General features: G+C 38.9%; 1 long non-coding RNA gene across 1 annotated transcript in view; it reads left to right on the top strand.

Moving 5' to 3' along the window:
- Nucleotides 1–3179: 3179 nt before the first annotated feature.
- The window catches only part of LOC103091892 (uncharacterized), a 71076-nt gene continuing 47458 nt past the window's right edge, over nucleotides 3180–26797 (top strand). Inside the window, exons 1-3 of the long non-coding RNA XR_008915480.1 lie at nucleotides 3180–4017; nucleotides 11427–11533; nucleotides 11793–11932. This is a non-coding gene — a long non-coding RNA (uncharacterized LOC103091892). The remainder of the gene's footprint in view (nucleotides 4018–11426; nucleotides 11534–11792; nucleotides 11933–26797) is intronic.

Genomic DNA, 26797 nt, shown 5'->3' with positions numbered 1-26797 from the left:
CTCTGGTATTATGTCCAGGCTTTTTCTTTTGTCGTGGTCTTCTGGTAGTCCAATTATTCTTAAATTGTCTCTTCTTGAACGATTTTCTAAATCATCTGTTTTGTGAATGAGATGCTTCACATTTTCCTCAATTTTTTCATTCTTTTTGTTTTGTTTAGTGTCCTGCTGCCTTTTGAAGTCACTTGATTCTAGTTGTTTTATTCTGGTTCTTAAAGATTGGATTTCATCTCTGGCTTTTTGGTCGTCTTTTTCCTTCTGGTCTGATTTTCTTTGAAGATCGTCTTTCATCCTCTTTACCTCATCTTTCATCTCCTTTGCCTCATTTTCCAGCTGGTTGATTTTGGCTTTCAAGACACTATTTTCTCATTTTAGTTCAAGTGCCTCTGTTTCCAGATGACTTATCTTAATTTTTAAGTTCTTTTCCCACTTGTCTTCAGCCTCTCTTAGTTGTGTTTTGAGTTCTTCCACAGCCTGTATCCAATTCACTGGGATTTCTGGTTTATCATTTGCTGATCTCTCCCCCTCTGTTCCATTTGCTGAGTAGTAGCTGTCTATTGTAGTTTCTTTCTTCTGTTTCTGTTGTTTGTTCAAATTCACCCCTTCTTTACTCCCTGTATTTGTCTGTGCTCTTGTTCCTCTCTCTCTCTCTCTTTTTTGTTTTTGTTTTTTTTGGGGGGACTTTTATCAGTCTCCTCTCTTGGAGGTTTAACAGAAGATCTCTTGGTGTAGTCTCTGGGGAAGGGTTGTTGGGGGTTTGAGCTTTCCTGTCCTCTGGAGGCTTTTGATTGGCTTAAAGTCCAGCAGTCAATGAGGATGGGTGGGGAGCCTGGGCTTCCCTGCGTTCTGGAGACTTTTGATGGGATTGGGTTCAGCTTAGTTGGGCTGGGTTTACTCTGAGTTTTAAACTTCCTGGATGGCTGGAACAGATATGGAGGATCTCCAAAGCTCTGGCTATGCTGCCAGGTCTATGCTCCTTCTAGGTTGCCATCTTGACTCTGCCTCTAGGTTCCTGTTTTTTCAGAAGACCCTGCTCTCTAAGGGGGGAGGGATTATGGCCTCCCTGGGCTCTGAGGGCTCCTGATGGGATTAGGTTCAGCTGGTTACTTATTTATTTTTTTAAATTTTATTTGGTCAATTTCAAACATTATTCCTTGGTTACAAAAATCATATTCTATTCCTCCCTTCCCTCCTCCTGCCCTTTCTGTAGCCGACACGGAGTTCCACTGGGTATTACATGTGACCTTGATCAGAACCTATTTCCATGCTGTTGGTGTTTGCACTAGGATGTTCATTTAGGGTCTATATCCCCAATCATATTCCCTCGACCCATGTAATCAAGCAGTTGTTTTTCTTTAGTGTTTTTATTCTCACAGTTTTTCCTCTGAAAATGGATAGTGTTCTTTCTCATAGATCCCTATGGGTTGTTCAGGATCACTGTATTGCCACTAATGGAGAAGTCCATTACATTCGATTGTACCACAGTGTATCAGTCTCTGTGTACAATGTTTTCTTGGTTCTGCTCCTCTCACTCTGCATCACTTCCTGGAGGATGTTCCAGTTCACATGGGATTCCTCCACTTTATTATTCTTTTGAGCACAATAGTATTCTATCACCAACAGATACCACAATTTGTTCAGCCATTCCCCAATTGAAGGGCATCCCCTCATTTTCTAATTTTTTTGCCACCACAAAGAGCGCAGCTATGAATTTTCTTGTACATGTATTTTTCCTTATGATCTCTTTGGGGTACAAACCCAGCAGTGCTATGGATGGATCAAAGGGCAGAAAGTCTTTTAGCGCCTTTTGGGCATAGTTCCAAATTGCTCTCCAGAATGTTCGGATCAATTCACAACTCCACCAGCAATGCATTAATGTCCCGACTTTGCCACATCCCCTCCAACATTCATTTATGTCCATTGCTGTCATGTTAGCCAGTCTCCTAGGTGTGAGGTGATACCTTAGAGTTGTGTTGATTTGCAGCTCTCTGATTCTAAGATATGTGCTGCAATTCTATAATCAAGGCATTTACTCAAATGGCATTGTGAAAACATTAGTTACAAAACATTTCTCCTTAAACCAGGGGCATACCTTCCCACAATACATAGAGAATCTAGTGGTCATGGTTGAGAGAATGGGTTCAAATCTGAAATAACAACAGTAAAGAGGCACATTTTTAGTGAACATATGTGGCCAAAAGAACCCATAATACTGGAACCATAGGGCCTAGATGTCCTTTCTTTTTTCTGGAGGTCTTTTCAATATTTTCTGCAGGGTGGCATATTGGTGATGGATGAGCTGACCTGGTCAGCTTGGCTGGCTCCTTCTAGAACATGGCATCTCTCTTGGATGAGTTTCTAAGCTTGCACCTCCCAGGGTGCAATATCTTAGTTGTGAATGAAACAATCTGTTTCCATTCTGGGTTAAGTAAGTTATTAGGCCATTGCACTATTGGGATTGACTATTGTTGGGATGGACTGAACAGCTTGCTTGGTTGATGGCCTGCCTTTAGACTGGACTGGGCAGTCATTCAGTCACTGGGCAGCTGCTTCTAGACTGGGAAAGGCATATTGTTAAACTATTGAACTTTTCTCTAGTTGTGGATCTCTCTTGGACTGGTCAATGTGCTTATTTTGTTGAGAAAACTGATGCCCAGAGAGACTAAATGAGTCATTGAAGGCCACAAAGATATTAAGAATCAGAGGTAGGATTTGAAACTGGATATTATAAATTTAGAATCAGTGCTTTTACCACTGTACCAAGCTGACAATGAGGGTTAGTGTGAAGTGTACAGTTCTCACTGTAAATAATTTCCATTTAAAAGGATTTAAGTTTTTGTCCCCGGATGAAAATTTAGTACTTAGTAGTAATAGTAATAATAATAATAATAGTAATGAGGATGATTTTGGCTAATGCTTCAAGGTCTACAAAGTATTTTACAACTATTTATCCTCATTACAACCCCAAGAGGTAGGTTTCATAATTATCCTCATTTTATAGGTGAGGAAACTGAAGGAAACAGGGGTCAAGTGGCTTATCCAGGGCTCCATAGCTAATATCAGAGGCTATATTTGAACTCAGGTCTTTCTGACTCAATAGGGCCATCAGGATCAGGCCAAATCCTTGATGAAACCTTTAGGGGACGTTGGATAAAACTGTTGTACCTGCTGTATGAAGAGTGGATACTAGAGCTGCAAGTGTAGTAGAAAGAACATGCACCGGATCTGAAATATTCTGTTTCAGTTTTGTCATTGTTTTCCCAAAGCCTTATTCATAGTAAGTCCTTAGGTCTTAATTTAATCACTATTTGCTCTCTGTGTGTCCTTGAGCAAGTCACCTCTCTGGGCCTCAGTTCCTTATCTTTAAAAGGAAGGGATTGGTCGATCTCTAATTTTCTTTCCAACTTTACATTTGCAGTTTTGTAATTGCTCCTATCTCAGCTTCTCCCAGTTCTCTGCTACCCTCACAGGGAGAAATGTTGAGTCAGCTGATGCTTTGCTGAGTGAGTGTGAAGACTCTGCTGATGGCACAAGGAGGGGGGAGTTACCTTTTCTGACAATAGAATGTGGGCACTGCACCTCAACCCTCGCCTCAGAGAATATAGCAAATTTATAGAGATTAACCTGAGTATCACAGGTGTGCCCTTTACACAAGCTCTGGGGTATTTGCCAAACCTCTTGGTAACAGAATTGTGTTGTTTCCAATCTTGTTTGAAATAGAAATCTTTCTGTTATGGCACAGCGGCTCACTATCCTTTGTTGTTCAACATTTGTTTTTGGACAAGATTAATGACATCACAGGGTGATGTCTTGTCTTGTGCATGAATTAGATTGAAGTTAGGTAGAGTCAGGAAAAGTCATTGGCCTCACTTTCTCTTCTAGAGATATCAAAATCCAGTGGCATGCAATGTGTAATGAAGCTCTAATCACTCCATAGCACCTGCTTCAACTACTTTCATGGTCATAGAACAATTGTTCTCATCAGCCTATTCCACTGGGAGAAGACTTCCAATGGCTGAGGTAGGTACTCCCTTATTCACCCAAAGATTTGATTACCCTCAACCCATTTTAACCCATCTGCTTAGATGTTTTCAGTCGGATGTGACTACTGCAAATGCTATAGCTTCTTGAAGCCACAGATGAGGTTGGGTGAAAGGTGGACATAAAAAGTAGATGAGCAGCCCTGAAAAGGGCTCAGCAAGCCCTCTCACCAGAGGAACTAGACTTCCCTGAATACTCCATACATCCACTCTCCTAGGCTTATTATCCTAGAGCCAGACTGGCTATACTTCTTTTTTTAAACCCTTACCTTCTGTCTTAGAATCAATACTGTGTATTGGTCCCAAGGCAGAAGAGCAGTAAGGACTAGGCAATGGGGGTTAAGTGACTTGCCCAGAGTCACACAACTGGGAAGTGTCTGAGGTCAGATTTGAACCCAGTACTTCCCATCTCTGGACCTGGCTCTCAATCCACTGAGCTACTCAGCTGTCCCTCTCTATTTCTTTCTTACAGCTCTAGGGGTACTCTGAGGGATTGGAGTGTCTCTTTGACATTGCCTTGAGCCCCAACTATTCCCTGCCAGTGGCTAGTACTCTAGTTCCATCTAACCACTTACTATCAGTATGCTTTGACAAAGGAATTTTTACTTTGAAGAAAGAGCAGGAACAATTGTACCAATATTTCTCTTTGACATCTTGTGAACACATACCCCTTTGTCACCTTGAGTTCTGGGAATGGTAGACTCAAACTTAGCCGAGATTCTAGATAAGATAATGCTGCTGGATAATTGATGGTAGACTGACTAAAAACTTTACTCTCAGGGTCCCCAGACCAATAGACTCTTTGGATTCCTAAATTCCTGGAGATCTGGACTCCTAGTTTACACAATACCTTGTGCTCTTGATCTTTCTAAATGTGAAATGTGAAAGGGTATATCCTCTAATTCTTCCTTCTAAAATGAAAGAACAAACTGCAAAGGGATGAAGCTATTTTCACTGGATCATATGTCACCTTACATAGCCCAAAGCCTTTCTCTTTTAAGTCGTATCTCTCACCAGAGACCATCAGGTAGGAAGTCAAACCAAGAGAAGAGATTGACTGAGAGAGAGAAGAGGAGGCTAAGGTGTTTTGTAGGCACCTCTAATTTCAGTTCCAGAGCCAATGAATGAGGCTGCTCTCTATCATGTAGTTAGTAAACTACAACTAGTTATGAAATGTCTACAAACTCCAAAGATTGCCCAGAGTTCCCTTCTGGTACACATCATCCAGAGTGTCCAGAAAGTAGGCTCTCTAACCTCTTCCATGTGAAGCATCAAAGATACTCTGCATATGTATGAATCCTATTTCATAATTGAGCACTAAGCAAAGTGCTGGGCAATACAGAAAAGTTAGGCATCATCCCTTCCCTCAGGGAGTTTATAGTCTAGTTGGGAAGAAGTCACTGACATGCATAAAATAATTTAAGAACAACACACAAGCTGTGTGTAATGTAGAGCTAAGCCATAGATGAATAGCCTCTAGGGGACACAAAGGACTCATAAAATAGTGAGTAGTGCAGATGTGAAAATGATATGGTTGTTGAAATGGCATGTTTTATACTTGAACTGGTCTTGGTCAAAGGTTAAGAAAAGGCAGTTCTCAAGGGAAGAAAGCCAAGATGGGTAGATACCCATCCATCCATCCATCCATCCATCCATCCATCCATCCATCTATCTATCTATCTATCTATCTATCTATCTATCTATCTATCTATCTATCTATCCATCTATCCATCCATCTATCTATCTATCTATCTATCTATCTATCTATCTATCTATCTATCATCTATCTATCTATCTGTCTGTCTGTCTGTCTGTCTATCTCTGTCTATCTCTGTCTCTATCATCTATCTAACATCTAACTCTAAACATCCATCCATTCATCCATCCATCTATCTATCTATCTATCTATCTATCTATCTATCTATCTCTAACTTTCTATCTGTCTATCTATCTCTAACTCTCTATCTATCTGTCTATTTATCTATCTCTATCTATCTATCTCTATCTATATATAGCTAATAAAAATGCTTCACTAGTAATTAGAGAAATGCAAATTAAAACAATTCTGAAGGCCCACCTCATGCCTATCAGTGCTGTCAGTGGAGCCATTCTGCAAAGCAATTTGGAACTATAATGAATGAAATTCTCTGGAGATTGTATATATTAAATTTTAAAATTAGTTTGTTGAGAGAAAGAGACAGAGAGACAAAGAAAGAGACATAGAGACAGACAGTCAGAGACGGAGAGAGAGAGAGAGACAGAAAGAGAGAAGCTCAGCCATAAGAGAGGGGCAAAAAAGCCCATTTTCCTCTGGGACATGTCTTCTATATTCCATGTGACTTTATCATCCAGTCCCTTCCCAGGATATCTCTGATTGGAAAATAGTCACACAAGAAGTAGCTTCAGAGATCTCAACTCCTGCCTCACCACTTAATCACAAGAAGGTAGGGTGTCCTAAAGATACCAAGAAACCCACCATGTGACTGAGTCACTGCAGTTCCAAAATGGCTACCTAGAGTCTGCTGATTTCATTAGCTCTTCTCTCAAGGGGGTCAAGGCTAGCTCTTAATCCCAGTATCTCTAATAAAGATATAAATAAAAGAAAGGACTCACCCAGTTTCAGAGCCTGGGGGAGAAACTGTTTAATCTTTAAAATTTTTAATCTTTAAATCTTTAATCTTTAAAATCAAACTGTTTTCATGGAGGGAACCAAAGAGAAAATTATTTCCCAATTCAGTATCAATTTTTCATAGACCTATGCCTCAAAAATTACTAAATTGGGCATACCTTTTCACCCTGCAAATGGTAGTACTAGGGCTGTACCTCAAAGAGATAAAAAAGAAAGATGAAAAGGAGTCATATCTTAGTTGACACATGTCATGCTTACTATCTTCCAGGTTTCATACTACATTACAATCTCATTTGATCCTCATAACAACCTTGGGAAGGAAGTGCTTTTATCATCCCCATTTACATTAAGAAGACTGAGGCAAACACAGGTTTAGTGACTTGCCCAGGTTCACTTAGCTAGGAAGGATCTTAGACTGGATTTATATTTGGTTCCTCCTGACTCCAGGCCCAGTTATCTAGCTAGCCCTATTCAATAAGAAGAAAAAATATTTCTAGCAGCAATTTTTGTGCTGTCAAATAATTAAAAATTAAAGATTGACATCCATTAATTGGAGAGTTGATGAACAAATTATGATATATGAAAACAATGGAACATTAATGTACTATAACAAGTGATCAAATGGATGATTTCAGAGAAATCTGGGAAGACTTAGGTGAATTGAAGTAGTGAAGAGAGCAGAACCAGGAAAACATTTTATACTAATAACATTATAAAGATAAACAACTTTAAAAGGCTTAAGAACCATAATCAATGAAATAATCACTAATGACTAGAGAGGTAGTCTACAGGATGAAGTCTATGGACTCCTCAGAATAATTGCTTTAAATTTGTAAAATACAATTTATAGGATTTTGAAGGAAACCAATTCTATTGAAATCTAGTTATTTTTTGAAGTTCACTGAGCCAAAGTTAAGCATCCTTGTCTTCAAGAGTTTCTTGAGGGGCAATGTCAAATGTGAAATGACTTGCTCAGTGTTTCACAGTCCAGTATGCATTGGTCACATCCATGTAGCAAGTTATTTATATTAATTCAACTCAAAAAGATGTATTAAGTGCCTACTATAAGCAAAGCAGTATTTTTGATGTAGAGAAATAGAAATACACAAACAAAACTGTCCCTGCTTTCCTTGAGCTTCCATTCTACTGGAGGGATACAACATAAACACACATAAATATGTCATGAATAGAACAAAGAAAAGATCAGATACAAAGTCTCAGAATATTTGAGGAGGAAGAGAACATTTTTAGTTAAAGGGAACTGGGGAAATGGAATGTTGTGGGTTCTTCATCCCTGCAGGTTTTCAAACAAAGGCTAGAAGTTATATATATGAGGTAGGGGGAGATTCTTCATCAGTTACAAACAGATGGTCTTTGATCTTATATAAAGCTAGAAGGAATGTCAATGACTACTCTTCATTGAGGGAAATTAAGGGATTTGCCCAAGGCCACACAGGTAGTAAGTGGCTAGGATTTGAACTCATGTCCTCATTTCAAATCTAGGACTCTTATCATTGACCCTTCATGATCCATTTTTCAATTTTATAGCATCTATGAAAGTTTCACAAAAGAGGAAGCATCCTTCAAATCCTTCATATTTTACTTTATACATTTAAAAATATTATTCTGAGGAAGGTTCCATAGGCTTTGTCCTATAGACTACTTCTCTAGTCAGTGATGATTATTGTATAGTCAAAGTTCTTAAGCCTTTTAAAGTTGTTCATCTTTATAATATTGTTATTAGTATAAATTATTGTGCATAAGAGGTTGTGCAAGCCAGGTATGGGAGATGAGTGCACCTGGTTTGTGTGAAAGGATTTAGGCAGGACATGGCATGTTGAGTTGATAAACAATATATTGTTTGATCAATTTTTAAAAGAGTGATCCAGTGCAAACAATTTTAAACAATTGTGATATGTTATTCCTGTGGTTTATTCTTCAAAAGATATTTGATTTTATCTGGTTATCTCTCTCCTCTGGTACTGATCACAATCTTCCATGCCTTAATAAATAGTTTCCAGAATTGCTGCAACCAGAACCCCCAGATCATCTCCTGGTGTGGAACCTTCTGTAGATGTAGATGTAGATGAGCATGTCCAAACATAATTCAACTACACATTCAGAGGCAAGCTATCCCCAGGCTGGTGCTCTAAGTTTTTCCAGTTTAATATGACTTGTCAGAGCTTGTACTCTGATAGTGTAACTTTCTGCTACCTGGGATCACCTGCAAGTCTCAGAAGGCAATGGAATAGGACATCAGTCATTCAATCTTCTATCAAAAAGCATTTCTCAAGTACCTATTATGTGGCATGCATTGTGCTAAAATCTGGGGATGAAGAGACAAAATTGAGGTATTCTCTGCCCTTAGGGAGTTTACATACTAACAGGGGAGACAACAGGGAAAATATGAATATAAACAAAATATATAGTAGTTCAGTGAGGGAATAGGGCTGGATAGGTGAGGGAACTGGGAAAGACTTCATGTAGAAAATGATACTTTGGTGGAGCCATAAAGGAAACAAGGGATTCCAAGATGTGGAAATGAGAAAGGGGAACATTCCAGGACTGGAGATGACATCTAGACCAAAGGGACAACAGGCAGAGAACAAGTAGGCCAGAATGACTGGATCAAAGGGTACATAGAAGGAAGTAGAATGGAAGGAGTCTAGAAAGGCAGGATGGGAAGAGATTAAAGTGGAAAACAGAGGAGTTTGTATTTTATCCTAAAGGTAGTAGGGAGCCAGTGGAATTTAACAAGTTGGGGGATTGACAATGATGAGATAGTTTATATTAATGAAAGAATTATAATTTTTGGCATCAAAGAATCCAGTCTTACCCCTCAGTACTTCTGTATCCATTCATGATGCTGATGTGGGTTGCCATGTAGACAGGTTGGTGTACAGATGTTGACAGTTTACTATAAGGATGTAAGCAGGAGTTCTGCAACTGGCCAATCAGCAAACTAGAGACTTGCTCGCCTTTGGCATGTGTGCAAAATCAGACAAAAGTAACTTGAAGTTATACTATGGTGTTTAGCATATCATTAGCATTTCATTTGCATTGTGGTTTTCACCCTTCTGAGTGAGGAAACAAGATGAATCATGGGTAAGGCCACAAAGACCAAGGTAAACTATGGATAAATTGACATCAGTTTCTTGGGAACAACAGGGAAACAACTGTCTAAACAAATGATCCCTTCCTTAGTAACTAATCAAGATAAAAAGCATTCATGAGAACCTCTCAGAGCCTTTCCATCACCAAACCTTTTCCATCACCATGGTCACATCATCACTGGGCCATTCCACCATCTTCTTTCCTCTCTCAGTAAAGCTTGTTCCCTTACCATAGAGATTGTCTGAATCATTAATTCCTTGGACAAGACCCAAATTTTACCCTTTACATCATTTCTAGTCCCAATTTTGAATCCCAAATGTTCCATATCTGGTTCCTTCAAGTTACTTTTGCCTGTCTACATGGTAACCCACATCAATACCTCTAGTATTTCAAAAGTCACTGAATTCAGGAAATTGATAAACATGTATTTAGCTACTATATCTGCAAGGTTCTAGACTTGATTCTTCAGATACAAAGATGAAAAACATGTCAGTAGCATATGGTAGGGGAATCTACGCTCAGTTCAAAGTTAGAGCATCAAAGCTTTAAAGTAGGCTCTGTTGCTTATCACTTGTGTGGCCCTGATTTTTCTTATCTACAAAATAAGGGGTTTAGACTTTCAAGGCCCTTCTAGCTTGGGGTCTATTACTGGATGATTGACATTAGAGAATGTGATGAGGGCAAAGGAGAAAAACACACAATTTAGTCTAGGAAAAATGAAGGGGAGGGAGAAAGAGGTAGGGAGGAAAAGAGAGGACAGAGAAAGAGAAAGAAGGAAAGAAAGAGATGAAAGTGATATATGATCTGACTCTTGAAGGAAGATGATTCTGGAAGTCAAATATAATGAAAGAGCACATTCCAGGCATGGGGCATAACCTGAGCAAATTCATGGAAGTAGGAGAAAGGCAAAAGTCTCTTATAATTGACTATTAGGTATTTCCAATACCCACAATAAATAAGAGATTCAGCTGAATTTGGAAAACTACATAGCACTTTTTCAAAATGCTATTTATCTATTTCATTAAATATTTGCCAATTATATCTAAAATTTTCTTAACATTAAAAATTTGAGTTCAAAATTTTCTCCTTCCCTCTCTTCTTAAGGCAAGAATATCATTTCAATTATGTATGCTACAAAAACCTTTATTTATCTCAAGTCATTTGCTATCCCAAAAATCAATCTTTTTTTTAAAATCCCAAAGTCTCCTACTCATATGTTATGTCTCTGAAATCATAGAGCATTATAATCTCAGAGGACTCAAAGTGACTGAAAGGACAATGGAAAGGTAAATGGTAGGTATAATCGGGCTGAAATATTTCACCAATGAAGACATAGATAAAAAATGACATGAAAGACATCAAGGACAAGTATGGCTGCAAATGGAGCTAGATTAGTCATTCAGGAGGAACATAGAGGGTCAGCCAGAAACTTACACTTGTATTTACAAAATATTAAAAGAACTAAAAGAAGGAATCTAACATATTGGGTTGTGACACATCTTTGAAGGATCTATAGAATGACAGGGACAAGAATCACACTGGAAGAAAAAGTATAAAGTAATACCTTGGTTTTTGTTGCCATTGGTTATTGTTGGTTTTGTTTTTGTAGATTTTTTCGACAAAAAATTTGTCTTTGTTTTCATTAGTTGCCTTGGATTTTGTGGGCATGCTTATGTGACCTCGCTGCTAATTTTGCAAAAACAAAGAGAGACTCACTTGTTCTCCTGTTTGGTGTGGTATAGTTTCTGGTTATGTGAGTATCAACCCTGTTCATCTAGCAATTCCATTGTTTTCCAGTGTTTTTATGCTTTTTTAAAAATTGATTGCAAGTGCTAATATTACAATTACATGTAAGTGATTACTATGTATTCTGTATTGAGTTTAATGTTTTTATTTTGCATTTTTCAGTTTCAAGATGTATATTACCCATGTAAGATGAAATCACATGTGCTCCAATTTCATTGTCCCTGTTAAGGGTTTCCCTTGCTAATAAGCGAATCCTTTCCTTTTAGCTCCATTGTGGGACCAAAGAAGTTTCCAGGTAGTGTCTTGATAACCTAAGGTCCTTACAGAGGAGGATTCCCCTTCCAAACAGTAACCTCTCTCTCCCTTCCTCGCTGTCTTCCATATGCCAAGAAGAGTCTTTGGAAAGGTGAATGCCATTTAAATATTAATTTATTCTTTACATTAGTCTTTTACATTCATTTTATAATAATTTCTTATTGTTTTTAGTATTAAACACTATATTCTTTATAAAATGTGTTTTTTGGTATATATTTTGGAGTATCTAGAATGAATTAATTGGATTTACATTAATTCATATGGAAATATTGCCTTGGTTTTTGTTGGTTTTGGAGTTTACCAATTGTTTTCTGACAGATCATCACGAAAACTGAGGCATCACTGTGGATGGATTAAGATTTATACCTATGGGATGAATATTTGTACTTTGATTCTCTGTAGGAATATGAAAAAAGGGATATATTTATTATGAAGTCTCTTCAGCATGGTACAGTGGGAAAAAATCTCTGCATTTGGAATCTGAAGAATTAGGTTCAAACCCCACCTCTGATGAAGTATGACCAAGTCTTTTTTTTTTATTTTTTTTTAAATATATTTTATTTGATCATTTCCAAGCATTATTCGTTAAAGACATAGATCATTTTCTTTTCCTCCCCCCCACCCCCCATAGCCGACGCGTAAGTCCACTGGGCATTAGATGTTTTCTTGATTTGAACCCATTGCTTTGTTGATAGTATTTGCATTAGAGTGTTCATTTAAAGTCTATCCTCTGTCATGTCCCCTCAACCTCTGTATTCAGGCAGTTGCTTTTTCTCGGTGTTTCCACTCCCATAGTTTATCCTTTGCTTATGAATGGTGTTTTTTTTCTCCTGGATCCCTGAAAGTTGTTCAGGGACATTACACCGCCACTAATGGAGAAGTCCATTACGTTCGATTATACCACAGTGTATTAGTCTCTGTGTACAATGTTCTCCTGGTTCTGCTCCTCTCGTTCTGCATCACTTCCTGGAGGTTGTTCCAGTCTCCATGGAACTTCTCCACTTTATTATTCCTTTGAGCACAATAGTATTCCATCACCAACATATACCACAGTTTGTTCAGCCATTCCCCAATTGATGGGCATCCCCTCGTTTTCCAGTTTTGGGCCACCACAAAGAGCGCAGCTATGAATATTTTTGTACAAGTCTTTGTGTCCATTATCTCTTTGGGGTACAGACCCAGCAGTGCTATGGCTGGGTCAAAGGGTAGATATTCTTTTGTCGCCCTTTGGGCATAGTTCCAAATTGCCCTCCAGAATGGTTGGATCAGTTCACAACTCCACCAGCAATGAATTAATGTCCCTACTTTGCCACATCCCCTCCAGCATTCATTACTTTCCTTTGCTGTTATGTTAGCCAATCTGCTAGGTGTGAGGTGATACCTCAGAGTTGTTTTGATTTGCATCTCTCTGATTATAAGAGATGTAGAACACTTCTTCATGTGCTTGTTAATAGTTTTGATTTCTTTATCTGAGAACTGCCTATCCATTTCCCTTGCCCATTTATCAATTGGAGAATGGCTTGATTTTTTGTACAATTGATTTAGCTCATTATAAATATGAGTAATTAAACCTTTGTCAGAGGTTTCTATGAAGATTTTTTCCCAATTTGTTGTTTCCCTTCTGATTTTAGTTATATTGGTTTTGTTTGTACAAAAGCTTTTTAGTTTGATGTAGTCAAAATTATTTATTTTACATTTTGTGATTCTTTCTATATCTTGCTTGGTTTTAAAGCCTTTCCCCTCCCAAAGGTCTGACATGTATACTATTCTGTGTTTACCCAATTTACTTATGGTTTCCTTCTTTATGTTTAAGTCACTCACCCATTTTGAATTTATCTTGGTGTAGGGTGTGAGGTGTTGATCTATTCCTAGTCTCTCCCACACTGTCTTCCAATTTTCCCAGCAGTTTTTATCGAATAGTGGATTTTTGTCCCAAAAGCTGGGATCTTTGGGTTTATCGTATACTGTCTTGCTGAGGTCGTTTTCCCCCAGTCTATTCCACTGATCTTCCTTTCTGTTTCTTAGCCAGTACCAAATTGTTTTGATGACTGCTGCTTTGTAATATAGTTTGAGGTCTGGGACTGCAAGGCCCCCATCATATGTGTTTTTTTTCATTATTTCCCTGGATATCCTTGATCTTTTGTTCTTCCAAATGAACTTTGTTATGGTTTTTTCTAAATCAGTGAAGAAGTATTTTGGTAGTTCAATGGGTATGGCACTAAATAGATAAATAAGTTTGGGTAGGATGGTCATTTTTATTATATTGGCTCGTCCTATCCATGAGCAGTTAATGTTTTTCCAATTGTTCAAGTCTAGTTTTAGTTGTGTGGCGAGTGTTTTGTAGTTGTGTTCATATAGTTCCTGTGTTTGTCTTGGGAGATAGATTCCTAGGTATTTTATTTTGTCTAAGGTGATTTTGAATGGGATTTCTCTTTCTAGTTCTTGCTGCTGAGCTGTGTTGGAGATATATAGAAAAGCTGATGATTTATGTGGGTTTATTTTGTATCCTGCAACTTTGCTAAAGTTGTTGATTATTTCAATTAGCTTTTTGGTTGAATCTCTAGGATTCTTTAAGTAGACCATCATGTCATCCGCGAAGAGTGATAACTTGGTCTCCTCCTTGCCTATTCTGATGCCTTCAATTTCTTTATCTTCTCTAATTGCTACTGCTAGTGTTTCTAGTACAATGTCAAATAGTAGAGGTGATAATGGGCATCCTTGTTTCACTCCTGATCTTATTGGGAATGCATCTAGTTTATCCCCATTGCAGATGATATTAGCTGTTGGTTTTAGATATATACTGTTTATTATTTTTAGGAATGACCCTTCTATTCCTATGCTTTCTAGTGTTTTTAATAGGAATGGGTGTTGTATTTTATCAAAGGCTTTTTCTGCATCTATTGAGATAATCATGTGGTTCTTGCTAGTTTGCTTGTTGATGTGGTCAATTATGTGGATGGTTTTCCTAATGTTGAACCAGCCCTGCATCCCTGGTATGAATCCTACTTGATCATGGTGAATGATCCTTCTGATCACTTGCTGGAGTCTTTTTGCTAGTATCCTATTTAAAATTTTTGCATCTATATTCATTAGGGAGATTGGCCTATAGTTTTCTTTCTCTGTTTTTGACCTGCCTGGTTTTGGAATCAGTACCATGTTTGTGTCGTAAAAGGAGTTTGGTAGAACTCCCTCTTTGCTTATTATGTCAAATAGTTTGTATAGTATTGGGATTAACTGTTCTCTGAATGTTTGATAGAATTCACAGGTGAATCCATCAGGCCCTGGGGATTTTTTCTTAGGAAGTTCTTTGATGGCTTGATGGATTTCAATTTCTGATATGGGATTATTTAAGAATTCTATTTCCTCTTCTGTTAGTCTAGGCAGTTTGTATTTTTGTATATATTCATCCATTTCTCCTAAATTGGTGTATTTATTGCCATATAATTGGGCAAAGTAATTTCTAATGATTGCCTTAATTTCCTCCTCATTGGAGGTGCTGTCCCCCTTTTCATCTTTAATGCTGTGAATTTGCTTTTCTTCCTTCCTTTTTTTAATTAGATTGACCAGTACTTTGTCTATTTTGTTTGTTTTTTCAAAGTACCAGCTTCTTGTCTTATTTATTAAATCAATAGTTCTATCACTTTCGATTTTATTAATTTCTCCCTTAATTTTTAGGATTTCAAATTTGGTTTTCTGCTGGGGGTTTTTAATTTGATCGCTTTCGAGTTTTTTCAATTGCATTTCCAATTGATTGATCTCTGCTCTCCCTTGTTTGTTAATATGAGCTTTCAGGGATATGAATTTGCCTCTGATTACCGCTTTGGCTGCATCCCAAAAGGTTTGAAAGGATGTTTCGCCATTGTCATTTTCCTTGATGAAATTATTAATTGTTTCTATGATTTCTTCTTTAGCTAAACGGTTTTGGAGTATCATATTGTTTAATTTCCAATTGGTTTTAGATTTGGTTTTCCATGTACCATTACTAATCATTATTTTTATTGCCTTGTGATCTGAGAAGGCTGCATTCATTATTTCTGCTTTTTTGCATTTGTGTGCTATGTTTCTGTGACCTAATGTATGGTCAATTTTTGTGAATGTGCCATGTGGTGCTGAGAAGAAGGTGTATTCCTTTTTATCCCTATTTATTTTTCTCCATATGTCTATTAATTCTAATTTTTCTAAGATTTCATTCACTTCTTTTACCTCTTTCTTATTTATTTTTTGATTTGATTTATCTAAATTTGATAATGGTTGGTTTAAGTCTCCCACTAGTATGGTTTTATTGTCTATTTCTTCCTTCAATTCTCCTAGTTTCTCCATTAGAAATTTGGGTGCTATATTATTTGGTGCATACATGTTGATTAATGATATTTCCTCATTGTCTAGAGTCCCTTTTAACAAAATATAATTACCTTCCCTATCCCTTTTGATCAGGTCTATTTTTGCATTGGCTTTATCAGATATCATGATTACCACTCCTGCCTTCTTTCTATCAGTTGAGGCCCAGAAGGTCTTACTCCATCCTTTAATTCTGACCTTGTGGGTGTCAACCCGCCTCATGTGTGTTTCTTGAAGACAATATATGGTAGGGTTTTGGATTCTAATCCATTCTGCTATTCGTCTACGTTTTATGGGTGAGTTCATCCCATTCACGTTCAAAGTTATGATTGTCATTTGTGGACTCCCTGGCATTTTGATTGCCTTCCCTAATTCTAACCTTTTCTTCTTCGGCTCTACCTTTTAGTCCAGTGATTTACTTTGAATCAGTGCCCCTTGTCCCCTCCCTTGATGTTTCCCTTTTTAGTCCCTCGCTTTTTCTTCCCTCCCCCTCCCCCCTCTCTTTCCCTCCCTTTTTGTTCTCCCTCTCCCCCTCCCCCCCTTGGTTTTCCCTTCTCCTTACCCTTGTTGGGTAAGATAGAATTCAAGAACCCAATGGATCTGGATGTTTTTCCCTCTCAGAGTTGATTTCCCTGAGATTGAGGTTTAAGTAACCCCCCCCCCCTCTCTTCCTCTCCTTCTTATAGGAGTTTTCTTCCCCTCCCCTTCCCCTGTGAATCTTTGTGTGAGAACCATTATTCTATTTGGTCTTTCTTTACCCCCTATTTATACATTACATTTTCCCCACATATTAGTATACATAGGTTGATATAAATGTAGTCCTTATAGAAGAGAGTTTGAGTAAAAGAAGATAACATTTTTCCCTTTTCCTTAATATTTACCTTTTCAGGTATTCCTTGTTCTTTGATTTTCGGTATCAAACTTTCCACAGAGCTCTGGTCTTTTCTTTGCAAAAAGTTGGAAGTCTTCTATTTTGTTGAATGCCCATACTTTCCCTTGGAAGTATATAGTCAGTTTTGCTGGGTAGCTGATTCTTGGTTGGAGACCCAGCTCTCTTGCCTTTCTGAAGATCATGTTCCATGCCTTACGATCATTCAGCGTAGAACTTGCAAGGTCTTGTGTGACCCTGATTGGCATTCCTTTATATCTAAATTGTCTTTTTCTGGCTTCCTATAGGATTTTTTCTTTTGTTTGATAGCTTTGGAATTTGGCAATTACATTCCTGGGAGTTGTCTTTTGGGGGTTTAGTGTAGAAGGTGTTCTGTGAGCTCTGTCAGTGGATGTATTGCCCCCTTGTTCTAGAATTTCTGGGCAATTTTCTTTGATTATATCTTGTATCACCATGTCCAGTTTGGTGTTTATTTCTGGCTTTTCTGGGAGTCCAATTATTCTTAAATTTTCTCTTCTCCCCCTGTTTTCCAGATCTATCACCTTGTCGGTGAGATATTTTATGTTCTCTTCTAATTTCTTGGTGTTTTGGCTTTGCTTTATTAGTTCTTGCTTTAAAGCCTGGTTTTCTTTTACAGTTTGGTCAAACTGGTTTTGTAGATGCGTGAATTTCTTTTGCATCATTTCCCACTTTTCCTCCCAGAGGGCTTCCATCTTTTTGGTCCTTTCTGATTCAAATTCTTCATGGGTTTTGGAGAGTTTCTATTTCCTTTGGAAGATTTTGGAGAATTTTCTTGTATATCTTCTTCTATCTGCTCTGTATTTTGTATTTTGGCTCCATAGAATGTGTCCAGAGTCGCCCCTTTCTTCTTATTTTTCTTGGTATTTTGGGGCTTCTGTGCTTCTGTGGAGTTTGTCATCTCTGAACGTGGAGGATTGGCTTTTCTTGTCTTTGTCTGGTGATCAGAGGCTTTAGTCCTGGGCAGATGTTGGTTCTATGGGCGTTCCCTGGGTTAAACTGAATATGCCTCACTGGAACTGGAATGGAAGGGTCGGACCACAAGGCCACACTCTCCCCCTGGCTCGATTTCCGGAAGTTGCCTTCAGAATCCCTGGCCGTGAGGCTGTTTCGTCGGCCTGCGGGGGGATGGGCTGCCGCTTCCCCAAGCTCCGAGAGCACAGACTTTCACTGAGACTTGGATAGCAGGATCCAGCCCCTGAGGCTGTCTTGCCCGCCCTGAGGGTTGCTGTTGTTTTGACCAGCTCTCTGCAGCGGAGGCCCCAGGCAGTAACTTTCACCCGGACCGACCAGCTCTTTGCAGCGGAGGCCCCAGGCAGTAACTTTCACCCGGACTGGGACTTGGGTAGAAGACCCTGAGGGTTGTTGTTCCTCAGACCCTGCTCTCTGAGCCCGGCGCGGCTGCCGCTTCCGGGAGCCTTGGACTCTGCGCTCCTACCCCTGAGGTCCGAGGGATCTCGGGTTCTGGCTTTTAAGGGGAGCCGTACCTTTTGAACCGGGTCCAGGTCCAGGAGGAGGGTTCCCAGGGTCTGTGCTGTTGATCGTTTTGAATTTCGGCGCCTTAGGAGCTTCTAGTTTGAGATCGGTCGGGAAGGGTTTTCCGGAGATCTGAACTTCAGCTTTCTCTAAGCCGCCATCTTAACCGGAAGTCTCATGACCAAGTCTTTTAACCTCCCTGGACCTCAGCTTCTACACCTATAGAATGAATAGATTGTATTAGATGGCCTCAGAAGTCTCTTCATGTCCTTGATGCTAAGATCATATATCAATGTAATGGTCTTCTTGAACTCTACTATTTATTTGGGAAGAAAAGATATGGTCATAAACAAAAAAGAAGTAAACAACCTTAGCAACAAATCAGGCCATCCTTTCTTTTTTGCTCGTTTTCTTTTCTTTTAAAAAATGAGCAAAAAAGAAATGATGGCCTGGTTTGTTTATTTTAACATTTATTTTTTAAAAATTGAGTTCCAAATTCTCTCTCCCTTTCTTCCCTCTCCCACCCACTGAGAAAGCAAATACTATGCTAATTATATATGTGAAGTCATGCAAAGTCTATTTGCATATTAGCTATGTTTTTTGCCTCTTTTCAATTAGTTAGTTTGATTAATTGAAAATGGCTTGTAAAAGCCTTATTTGAGATTGCATTTAGCCATTCCTTGTCAGTTTCCAGAAGTTAGCTGACTATTGCATTTTATTGTCAAAGTCGTTCTGCCATCTTGTGGTCATATGGGTAACAGTGGGCGTAAAAGCTACAAAGCTATTTTTCTAACTGTAACAGCATGGAAGGAGCATGGGAAGAAGAATCTATTTTTTGTGGTTTTGCTAGGAAAACCCTAAGCTTATTCCAAGAATAACTTGCCGTGTAAAACAGGGACTCCCTGTACCAGGCAGTGTATTCTAAGTATGGCTAAGGCAATAAATGTTTTAAGGATCATAGAAGAGTAAGTGTGGTAATTCCTTCTTCCTCCTTTCCCCTCTGAAATATAGATGAATATAGTAGCAATAGAAGTCTGGCTGGGAAAATATTCATGCTGCAAGATTAATAATGGAATTGACTTGTAGTTATATGTGGCATATCATATATTAATAGATTTACTAGAAAATGAATTTGGATGAATAGAGGAAGAGGGGAATGGAAACATACAGAAGGTCTTTTGCCTTCTGGCCAAATTCTCTGTCTGATTCTTTTTCTCTGTCCTTGACCTTGCCTCTGGCTCTTTCTTTCAGAGAAGAGGAGTATAAAAGGGAGAAATTTTAAAAAATCACAAGCAAAGCATTTTCCTCAAAGTTTTCTATTTTCTCTCTCTTTTTTTAAACTTCTGGGACTTCATGTCTCTAATTTCCATATGAGCAAAAAAAAAGTTTGGATGTGTGGGGACAAGTTCTGTGCCATTTAATTAGAAGAAGGGTAGGGAGGATGCAGGAGAGGAAACTGGGGGCTTTAGAGAAAATGAATTAAGAAATCATGAGAAACCTGGAGAAGGGTAATCAATACGGTTGAACACAAGAGGGCAGAGAAGCCTCTCTTGTACATTTTCTTAGAATATTTCAGGAAATTGGAAAGGAAGGATTTAGAGAAGTTTCTAAGGTTCAGGTGACTGTAAGGAGAACAGTTTGACTTGACATGGAGGGGATGAATACCATGATCAGAGAAGTCAAGTTCTGTCTAATAATAATAATTGCATGCAGGAGACTTCTATGATAGGTTATTATAATTTATTTGATATACATTAGCACACTAATTAGGCTTTCACTTTGTATCATATACTCAAGCTTAAAGGCCCAATTCTTTGCTCCTGATATCTGAGGTTACTTCGTCCTTTTTAACAGGATGATATAATGGCTGGTGCTCTATACTTGGCAGCAAAAAACCTAGGCTCAATTCCAAGTCCTGTCATTTATAAGCTCTGTGACTCTGGGTGGATTGCTTTGCTTCACTGATCCTTAGTTTTCTTGTCTATAAAATGGGGATAATAATGACTGACATGTACTTTTTGAAAAAAATCAAATGAGGCAATATATGTGTAAGTGTGTTCTAATCCTGAATACTTCACTTAACCTTTATATATCAAATCGGGATACTTTTGCCTCCTTGAAACCCAGCCATACCTTCTCATCTAAAGGGCTTCTTGTCCATGTCTTTCAGTCCACAGAGGATCTACTCAGTGTCCTGGAAGGCTTGTTCTTTTTTACATAGTTCATGGTTACCAGTGTAACACTCAGGATGTCCATATGTTTGTTATTTTTCTCTCTCTTTACTTAATTAAAAAGAAATCCTTACTTTCTGTCTTAGAGACAGAATAGTGGTAAAAGGTAGTCAGTGAGGATTAAATGACTTGCTCAGGGTCACACAACCAGGAAATATCTGAGGCCAGATTTGAAGTTAGGAGCTCCCATCTCCATATCTGGCTCTCCATCCACTGAGCCACTTAGTTCAGTGGTCCCCAGACCACCCTTTTTCCAGTGAATATGGATTTCACTGACAAGATCTTGTCCTGTGGTATCCTCAGGCTCAATTCAATGAAGACAGTATTGGTTGCAACCAGAATTACTTAGACATCTTCCCCAACTGTACAGAATCTTTATTCCCTTTGGACTTTGTACAGGATACACACACACACACACACACACATATAATTATTTATATGGCAGCTAGGTAGCTCGGCCTGGAGTCAGGAAGACTCATCTTTATGAGTTCAAATCTGGCCACAGATACTAGCTGTGTGACCCTGGGCAAGTCACTTCACCCTGTTTGCCTCAGTTTCCTCATATGTAAAATGATTTGAAAAAGAAAATGCAAACCACTACAGTATCTTTGCCAAGAAAATCCCAAATATAGAATCCCAATCCGGAAATTCAGAGAACTTGGATTCAAATCTGGCCTTAGAGACACTTCCTAGTTGTGTGACCCAGGGCAAGTCCCTTAATTTAAATTGCTATTCTGACTTAGAATTGAAAATAAGACAGAACACAAGGGTTAAAAAAAAAGAAAACTGCAAATGGGGTCATAAAGAGCTGTATATGACTGAAAGTGCTGATCAACAGCATTAGGACCTTATCCATGACACTGGTGAGTACTTCTGTGGCCCTATAGCATCTTAAAGCTCCTATAATCAGGAACAAAATACTCTAGTGATGCTATATTAAATTAGAGCAACAATTATTTCTATATTTTGCTCTTTTCCTCCACTGAAATTTTCCAGGGTCAAGAGCATTTTCTGCTGTTATTTTCTCCTTTTCCTGCCCGAGGATTGGAATCTCTGCATGTTGGTGGTCATAGCTATCTTGGTTTCTGTCCCACAGGGCTAAGTCTTGGGACTATCTTCCCTTCCCTGTCAGAGGCCTGATTGAGGGCAGCTAGATCAGTGATGGTTTTTGGGTAGCCTACTGTGGAGCATTTTGCCCTGAGGCTATCTTCCTCAGCTGCTGCTATTGATGCTGTGGCTGTGAGTCCCACTTGCTATGGCTGGTATTTTCAAGGGTGGGTCTGTTGCCTAGCAGGCTGCACCTCCTTTTGCTCTGAGGTTATCTTCCTTGGCTGCTACTTCCTCTGCTGCTGCTGTATGGGAACAAGCTCCCTGCTATTCCCTGAGTCTCACTGCTCAGGTCTGGCACAGGCCTCAGGGGTGAATTTGTGGTGCATTTCCTTCATAGTGGCCCAAGGTTGCTAGTAGCTAGTATTATTATCCCCATTTTAGAGATGAGAATACTGAAGTTCAGGGAGTTTAAATGACTTTCCCATGACCACACTTCTAATGAATCTAAGGCAGGAACTGAACACAGGTTGAAGGTCTCCCAGGCCAGCACTCTCTCCACCAAGTTATACTATACTATATCTCAATAAAATGCCTCCTTAAATGACAACAAAGGAAAATGTGATGCATATTGGTTTTTAACAATTCCAGGATAATAGCCCTGGAGTTGAGTCATCTAGTTCAACTTTCTCATTTTACAGATGAAGAAACTGAGACCAAGGGAGAATGCCATTTAGCGTCAGAGGCTTTAGTTCAACCCTGGTCCTCTGAGTCCAAAGCCAGTGCTCTTTTATCCTGTCCTTTGCTGGTCTATAAGATGGACACTAATTCACTCAGTAATATGTTAATTAAAATGTTTGGGAGCAAAGGAATATATATATATATATATGTATATATATATATATATATATATATCAATTATGACCGCTGAAATGTTTTCTACTGTGTCTTGGTTTTATATAAATATAAGATGGTCGCCAGGGAATATATTCCCAATTTATGAATATGCCCAAGCCAACTGGGTTTTATAGAGAAATTTAATTTATAATACACTGATTAATCAATAGAAAAAGAGAGAAAGTAAGAAAGGAATAAGAATGAATAAATCAGTCAGTTGGTTTTATCACTCACTCAGGATCTCTCTAGGTAAGGCTTCTCATGCCAACCTCAGGCTCCACCTTCAAGAGAGCCTCCTTTCAAGAAATGTTCCAGAGAATTTTCCTCCTGACTCCTCCTGAGTTCTCCTTCCACAGCCTCCTTCAAGACCTCTCCAGGAGCTCTTCTTCTCTCTCCTCAGACCTCGCTATCTTTAAGGACAACCATCTAAGTTCCCTCCCCTCAGTTCTCACATCTACCAATCACTGTCGATGTCTCCCCTGTGCCAATGGTGGCTCTAGTTTAACCCAGGACCGCCCAGAGGTCTGTGGCTTTGCACATGTCTGTTGAAGGTCATATTCTCAAATAATTAAATCTTGATCTATGCTGCAGCCCTTCCTAAATCCTGTTAGACTGAGTAGGGTGGAGATTGTAAATTCCAAGGCCTGGTTCTGTCATTCCAAGTATCTCTATTGTATCAATTCTAAAATCAATCATGACTCAAAGAACTTCCTGTTCTATGCTTAAGCATAGGTCAAAGCCCTTTCCATTGTTTAGCAAAAGGTTTCTGTCCTAAAGTAGTCTTAAGTAGGGAGGAGAAGGATCCTCCCATGCCAAGGGGGTTCACATTCCAATAGAGTTCTTACTATCAGTAGGAAATTTTTCCAAGTATGAAATTTCCCAATGGTGAAATTTCCAACAATCACAAGTCTAAGAAATTTTAAGGTTTACAGTAAATATCTGGATATTTACAAATTGATTCATATTTGTGGCTTTTATATCACCTTCATTTCCTAATGTATCCCTTTTCCTTCTCTACCCGGAGAAGCTGTTCCTCATAACAAAGACTAAGAGAGAACAAGAGAGAAGATAAATCATTTGAGCAAAACTAACCATAAACATATTGACTGGATTTGACAGCACATAGAATGTTCCACACCTATAATCTCCTGCCTCTTCACAGAAGGGAGGGAGGCACATCAATAAATGATTGTTGAATTGGATTTCACTAATGGTTGATAATGACCTGAAACCATTAAATACTGACACTCTGAGAGCAAGGGTACAGGACATTAGATATGTTACAATCAAAAAAGGTATCAGGTAAGGGGGATGCAGCACTAGACTCGGAATCAGAAGACCCATGTTTGATTCCTAGCTTTGCTACTTTTTGGTTGTGTGACACGAAATAGGTTATTTTGTTTCTCTCAGTTTTGATTTGACAATAAATACAATAAATATGGAATAATTTGCAATGTATCTCTTACTGAGTTTGCGGTAAGAGCAACATCTTCCCTACATGAGCTGGGTTATTTTTCTCCTGAAAATACAATGAAACTATCTTTGAAGCTTAATGGATCCAGGGGACTAAAGCTTGAATTTTAAAAAACCCTTTTAGTAACAACTCTAAGACAAAAAAAAAATAAGAGCTAGGCAAATGGAGTTAAGTGACTTGCCCAGGCTCACACAGCTAGGAGGCAGCTGAGATCAGATTTGAACCCAAGTCCTCTTGATTTCAAGCCTCATGTTCTATTCACTGAGCCACCTAATTTCCTCCCTAAAGCTTGAATTGTTAACTTTTTCCCTGTTCACCTAAGAATAAAAGTTTAGCTCACCAGAAATTGGGAACTCCTCAGGCTTGACATGTACTGTTGAAACTATGGGACACATTAACAAATGTGGAGGTAGAATAATGCCAAAAGGAATAAATTCTGTATCCTTGCCGTAATCTCATGCTATTAAGTAAACTTCATTTCTTAAATATAATACAGTTTATGAGTCCATTAATTCATTTTAATCCCAAGGCTCATCCCCCACAAAAGCCCGAGTCAGGCTTGACCTAGATCAGGTTTGTTGTGAAAAAAACACTCTACAAACTTAAAGAACTATAGAAATGTGAATTTTTGCTATGAAACAGCCTCTGTCTAGTTGCCCTCCTTTCTCTGGTTAGAAGAAAGTAAAGAAGACTGCATTCCATTCATCCATCCATTCAACAAGTGCACAGCATGTGCTTGGGATACATGGACAAAAATGAAAGTCTCTACCCTCAAGAATCTTACATCCTTTCGTAGAGAAACAGCATGTTCACTAATTATTAAATACAGAAAAAAAAGACAAAGAAAATACAAAATAATTGCAAGGGACTGAGGGTGGGGGAATGAGGAAAGTCTTTGTGTAGGAGGAGATCCTGGCAGAACCTTAAAAGAAGCTAGGGATTCTAAGAGTCAGGTGAAGGAGAACATTCCAAGTATGGGGGACAATCTGTGCAAGGGCATAAGAATGTGAGGAAGAATTCTGAGTTTAGAGAATGACATATTGCCCATTTTGGATGTAACATGCTGTGAAAAGGCATGAGCTAAAGGTGGAATGTCATATATGGAGAACAGGAATGGAATAGAAAAATAGAAAGAAGAGACAAAGGGAAATAATTTCTCTTTTACTCTAGCACTCACTTTGGCTAGTTGTGGGTTGTCTTTATTTAAAATTTCCTTGAAAAAAATTGAATTTCCAATTTTGATGTCAGGAGAGCCCAGATTTTCTGCCCTTTCTATGGGGCTTCTGAGTTGTTGAGTAGAAAAATATTTACATTTTAAACTGACTCTCGGACCCCAGAAGGTGACCTACACTGGAAAACTTAAAGCTCTTCATTTTTGCTTACAGTTGTTGTTGCTCATTCTTTGTTATTGAAGAAGACCAATGACATCATGAGGGGTATGTGTTGACGTGCTTATGAATCAGATTTAAGTTGGCAGAGTGGCACAAAATATCAGCCTCACTTTCTCTTCTAGACTCTTCAAAGTCCAGTGGCAAGATAAAAGTCAGGGTAACTGGTGATGTCCTGGAATGCAGTGGATGACCTTGGAGTATTAAGTATCTGACCAAGTTCTAGGTTCTCCATAGTGTCCATTAGCTGTTCTCATGGCCATTGGAACAAACTGTTCCTATCAGCCCATTCTGTTGGAGGAAGTCCTCACATGCTTGGGGTGGCTATGCCCCCTCACTCACCAACAAGTGTGTGGCCTATCCATTACCCTCAACCTTGTTTTAGCCCATCTGCTGAGATGGTCTTACTGAGGAGTGGCCACTGTGCATTTTACAGCTTCTTGGCGTCATAGGTGAGAATTGGGTAAGAGGTGGACATCAAAGATGGATGTGCATCTCTGAAAAGGGCTTGGCCAGTCCTCTCACCAAAGATATTAGTCATCCATGCACACCCCATATGCCCCTGACTTCTGCTTAATTCAGGCTCAGGAGGAAGTCTGGAGAGAAGATAACACTAGCTGTAAAACCTAGAACCCTAGACAGGTTCCTTTCTTTCTGACTTGGAAGCTGAAGGAGGACAGCAGCTTTGCTTGTCTCCATTGTCCTCATGGGTCTCAGTTATTTGCCCCACTTCTCTCTAGCCTATAGACAAAAGAGATTTCAAGATTTCAAGTCTACCACCTTAGAAACAAGACAAGGTATTATTGAGGGCAAGACAATAAAGCAAGAAAGCACACTAGGTAACCTCAAAGCCAAATTACTCCCTGACCTCAAAAAACCCAAGGTTTCAGTGTTCTGCCCCTAGCCTAAACAGATTTGCCTATATACCTGTTGCTGATGGACTGAAGTTACCACCTACTGTTCTAGGATGGACTGGGAAAGTGCTCTATGATGGACCATTATTTTTCAACAAAAATCTCCCATGGTCATTCTTTTTACAATAATCTTCCAACTCTTTTGCCTACTGTACTTCTCTCCATGGGAAGCAGGAGCTAGCTTAGAGCTGTCAATAAATTAAGCCCATCTGCAACTTGAGGGCTGGAAGGGGGAAGCAGTTTTTTCCCCAACAGTAGAATTAGACCAATCAATCAATTAATAT

Source organism: Monodelphis domestica, chromosome 1, assembly GCF_027887165.1.
Source record: "Monodelphis domestica isolate mMonDom1 chromosome 1, mMonDom1.pri, whole genome shotgun sequence".
Taxonomy (NCBI): domain Eukaryota; kingdom Metazoa; phylum Chordata; class Mammalia; order Didelphimorphia; family Didelphidae; genus Monodelphis; species Monodelphis domestica.
The sequence above is the reverse complement of the archived record's forward strand: the minus strand, read 5'-3'. Positions and strand labels throughout refer to the sequence as shown.